This window comes from Terrapene carolina, unplaced genomic scaffold (genome assembly GCF_002925995.2).
Source record: "Terrapene carolina triunguis isolate 2854851 unplaced genomic scaffold, T_m_triunguis-2.0 Scaffold33452, whole genome shotgun sequence".
NCBI classification, from domain to species: Eukaryota; Metazoa; Chordata; order Testudines; family Emydidae; genus Terrapene; species Terrapene triunguis.
Window position 1 is genome coordinate 10,314 of NW_020697803.1, and position 5,393 is coordinate 15,706.

Below are 5,393 nucleotides of genomic sequence, written 5' to 3' on the forward strand. Positions count from 1 at the left end.
AAAAGTGTGTGCCAGGCATTAGCAGACATTTTTGCCAGGGTAGGTTGGCCTTCCGACATCCTTACAGATTCGGGAACTAATTTCCTGTCAGGGACCATGAAAAACCTGTGGGAAGCTCATGGGGTGAATCACTTGGTTGCCACCCCTTACCACCATCAAACCAATGGCCTGGTGGAGAGGTTTAATGGAACATTGGGGGCCATGATACGTAAATTCGTAAATGAACACTCCAATGATTGGGACCTAGTGTTGCAGCCGTTGCTTTTTGCCTACAGGGCTGTACCACATCCCAGTTTAGGGTTTTCACCATTTGAACTTGTGTATGGCCGCGAGGTTAAGGGGCCATTACAGTTGGTGAAGCAGCAATGGGAGGGGTTTATGCCTTCTCCAGGAACTAACATTCTAGACTTTGTAAGCAACCTACAAAGCACCCTCCGACACTCTTTAGCCCTTGCTAAAGAAAACCTAAAGGATGCTCAGGAAGAGCAAAAGGCCTGGTATGATAAACATTCTAGAGAACGGTCCTTCAAAGTAGAAGACCAAGTCATGGTCTTAAAGGCGCTCCAGGCCCATAAAATGAAAGCGTCGTGGGAAGGACCATTCACGGTCCAGGAGCGCCTAGGAGCTGTTAACTATCTCATAGCCTCCCCCACCTCCAACATAAAGCCTAAGGTATACCATGTTAATTCTCTTAAGCCCTTTTATTCCAGAGAATTAAACGTTTGTCAGTTTACAGCCCAGGAAACAGATGACGCGGAGTGGCCTGAAGGTGTCTACTACGAAGGAAAAAAGGATGGTGGCGTGGAAGAGGTGAACCTCTCCACGACCCTTGGATGTCTGCAGCGACAGCAGATCAAGGAGCTGTGCACAAGCTTTGCACCAATTTTCTCAGCCACTCCAGGACGGACCGAACGGGCATACCACTCCATTAACACAGGTAATGCTCACCCAATTAGAACCCCACCCTACCGGGAGTCACCTCATGCCCAAGCGGCTATACAAAGGGAGATCCAGGACATGCTACAGATGGGTATAATCCGCCCCTCTAATAGTGCATGGGCATCTCCAGTGGTTCTAATTCTCAAACCAGATGGGGAAATACGCTTTTGCGTGGACTACCGTAAGCTAAATGCTGTAACTCGTCCTGACAACTATCCAATGCCACGCACAGATGAGCTATTGGAAAAATTGGGACATGCCCAGTTCATCTCTACTTTAGACTTAACAAAAGGTTACTGGCAAGTACCACTAGATGAACCTGCTAAGGAAAGGTCAGCCTTCGTCACCCAGGCGGGGGTGTATGAATTCAATGTACTCCCTTTCGGGTTGCGAAATGCACCCGCCACCTTCCAAAGACTTGTAGATGGTCTCCTCGCGGGATTGGGAGAATCTGCAGTTGCCTACCTCGATGATGTGGCCATTTTTTCTGATTCATGGACAGAACACCTGGAGCACCTGGAAAAAGTCTTCAAGCGCATCCGGCAGGCAGGACTAACTGTTAAGGCTAAAAAGTGTCAAATAGGCCAAAACAGAGTGACGTACCTGGGGCACCAGGTGGGTCAAGGAACTATAAATCCCCTACAGGCCAAAGTGGATGCTATCCAAAAGTGGCCGGTTCCAAAGTCAAAGAAACAGGTCCAATCCTTCTTAGGCTTGGCCAGATATTATAGGCGATTTGTACCACACTACAGCCAAATCGCCGCCCCGCTGACAGGCCTAACCAGAAAGAAACAGCCAAATGCAGTTCAGTGGACTGATGAATGTCAAAAGGCCTTTAACCAGCTTAAGGCGACACTCATGTCTGACCCTGTGCTAAGGGCCCCAGACTTTGACAAACCGTTCCTAGTAACCACAGATGCGTCCGAGCGGGGCGTGGGAGCAGTTTTAATGCAGGAAGGACCGGATCAAGAATTCCATCCTGTCGTGTTTCTCAGCAAGAAACTGTCTGAGAGGGAAAGTCACTGGTCAATCAGCGAAAAGGAATGCTACGCCATTGTGTATGCGCTGGAAAAGCTACGCCCATATGTTTGGGGACGGCGTTTCCAACTACAAACAGACCATGCTGCGCTACAGTGGCTTCATACCGCCAAGGGGAATAACAAAAAACTTCTTCGGTGGAGTTTAGCTCTCCAAGATTTTGATTTTAAAATACAACACATTTCGGGAGCTTCTAACAAAGTGGCTAATGCACTCTCCTGGGAAAGTTTCCCAGAGTTAACTGGTTAACAATTGTTCTTGGACTGGAACATATTGTTAGTTTTTTTATAATCAGTAGTATGTCTAAAGGTACATGTGTCTTATTAACTCTGTTTTCTCCTAGAGCTCCAGGAAAAAATCACAGCCAGTGTGGAACCGGCTGTCCAATACTATCTGTGATTTGGGGGGCGTGTCATAACTATAAAAGGAAGGGTAACAGCTCTCCTGTGTACAGTACTATAAAACCCCTCCTGGCCAGAGACTTCAAAATCCTTTTACCTGTAAAGGGTTAAGAAGCTCAGGTAACCTGGCTGACACCTGACCCAAAGGACCAATAAGGGGACAAGATACTTTCAAATCTTGGGGGGGGGGGAAGGCTTTTGTTTGTGCTCTTTGTTTTGGTGGTTGTTCGCTCTTGGGACTAAGAGGGACCAGACATCAATCCAGGCTCTCCACATCTTTCTGAATAAGTCTCTCATTATTTCAAACTTGTAAGTAAACAGCCAGGCAAGGCGTGTTAGTTTACCTTTGTTTTCTCAACTTGTAAATGTACCTTTTACCAGAGTGTTTATCTTTGTTTGCTATACTTTGAACCTGAGGCTAGAGGGGAGTCCTCTGAGCTCTTTAAGTTTGATTACCCTGTAAAGTTATTTTCCATCCTGATTTTACAGAGATGATTTTTACCTTTTTCTTTAATTAAAAGCCTTCTTTTTAAGAACCTGATTGATTTTTCCTTGTTTTTAGATCCAAGGGGGTTGGATCTTGATCCACCAGGAGTTGGTGGGAGGAAGGAGGGGGGATGGTTAATTTCTCCTTGTTTTAAGATCCAAGGAGTTTGGATCTGTATTCACCAGGGAATTGGTGAAGAGTCTCTCAAGGCTACCCAGGGAGGGAATCCAGTGGGAATGGTGGCAGCAGGACCAGATCTAAGCTGGTAGTTAAGCTTAGAAGTTTTCATGCAGGCCCCCACACTTGTACCCTAAAGTTCAGAATGGGGAAGCAGCCTTGACACAAGCTTTCTCCTGAGGTGGTGAATCTCAAGGATTTCTCTCTAACATACATCTTCCTCATGGGCAACACATGAGCATCCCCTTCAGCGAGGCTAGCCACGTGGCTCTGCTCCTTCCACCCAAGGCCCCACCCCTACCTCCCCCCCGTCCACCAGAGCCCCGAGCACCGCTCCTCCCTCCCCCCCGTAGCTGGAAGAGCCCCTGCTGGACCGCCCCAGGCCACTGGGCCCCACCACCGAGCCCACCACCAGCCACCTTCTGGCCTCCTCCGGAGCTGAGCTCCAGCCTACTTGGGGGAGAGGACAGAGCATGGGTGGGGCCAGGGCCTGGATTAGGGGAGGTTTAAACTCCCCTGGCCTATTATACCCACTGCCCATGATCTTCCTGAAAGAGACTCTGAGAACTGACAAGGGATCTAGGAGGGGAAAGTGAATTGTGTTTCTGTGCGGGTCTGTTTAGACTGCAATCCTGGGCTGTGAATGCATTATGTGTAAACGTATCTGAGCTAGCTTTAATTTAGTCAGCTTGGGTCCTGGAGCAGTCAAGCTGTGGCAGCCCGAGGGGTACAAGTGCACTCCAAACCTTGGGTAACTAGTCACAGGAATAGCCCATGCTGAAGTGTGCGCTGCTGCAGCCTCATAATGCTTTGAGATACCCGAGATAGCTAGCTAAGGTATATCTATGTGAGCTGCAATCACACCCTGTAATTGTCATGTAGACATGCACTAAGACTGTGGAAGGAGATGGACTCAAGCCAATTACCTTCTGTTTCTCCACCTTCCAATTAGGACGAATATTTTACACAGAAACAAACTGTTGTAAAATGGAGTTACGCAGTCGTGGCCTACCAGTAAAAGAGTGTAATGAATTACTTGGCAGGTGGGATGTAATTATTCCAACAACAGGCGATATAAATCCAGGAAACTCAGAGCTAAGTTCAACGTGTCTGCATTTCTTTAAATGTAATGGCTGGAACGACCAGGTAGGACAGCGAAAGAAGCTTAACGCTGCAGTGTGTCAGTAGTGACAGCATAAATAAAAGACTGCGAAATTATGGCCTATTGGCATTAATGGAAAATAGGCCTGTCAAACTCAGTATGGGGCAAAATGTTTAGAAGTGCATTGAAAGTCAGTGGGACTTAGGATCCCTCAGGGTACATCTGCCCTGCGATCAAAGATCCAGGGCACAGCGGCGATTGGGCCGGGTCAGCTGACTTGAGCTCATAGGGCTTGGGCTGCTGGGCTATAAAATTGCAGTGTAGACACTCAGGCTGGAGCCTGGGCTCTGGGCCCCTCCCCCAGACCCCCGGTCCCAGCCCAAATGGGGTCCTGCAGGGACACTAGGAAAACTCCTCCCTCTAGAATCTGGGGTTTTGGGGGATGCGAGGTGCCCTTTCTGGGGGTGCGAGACATGCCAGATTTTTTTAGAAGGTAAATCATCGAAAACACAAATTAAGCACAGGCACGTAAGTACAACTACTTTGTTTCATCAAACCTATGTATTTATTAACATTATACATTTTTTAACGATTATTGTAATATAGAAACAAATATAGTTATGATATATCTAGGTTTAAAGAACTCACCTACTTCAACGATTTTTGATAAGGGGTGCGAGAACATATTTTGAGAACCAAAGGGGTGCAGGCTGTAGTAAAGGTTAAGAACCACTGCTCTAGACACTGTTCCATTAGAACTGGAGACAGAATGGGATAAGGGGTAAGGGGAGTGGCTTTTTTCCTAAAATGAAGATAGAAGAACAGCTCATGTGTGTGTGATTCTGGCTTGACTGTCAAAGAAGCTCTTGGGATCAAACAAAACAGAAGCTCTTGTACAGATGGAGCATTACAGGACCAGGAAAGGACCTTAAACACCCCAAATAACTTCCTAACCCCCAACTATTAGTGGGTGGGGGAGGTTTTGTGACCTGGAATGGGCAGGGGGTCAGACTAGATGATCATGATGGTCCCTTCTGACCTTAAAGTCTATGAGTCTAACTGTTCTTATCACATAGCAGGCACGAGAGGTGTGAGAGAGAGAAAGGGGCTGCTTTGCCATTTAGAGACTGATTCTGACCGAGAAGGGGAGCGATACACCGCCTGGCCCTGGAGTGGCACTGACCCTGTTTTCACGTGACCCTCCTGGCATCGTCAGTGATCCCCCCCACGCCTCTCCCCCCGGATCTCC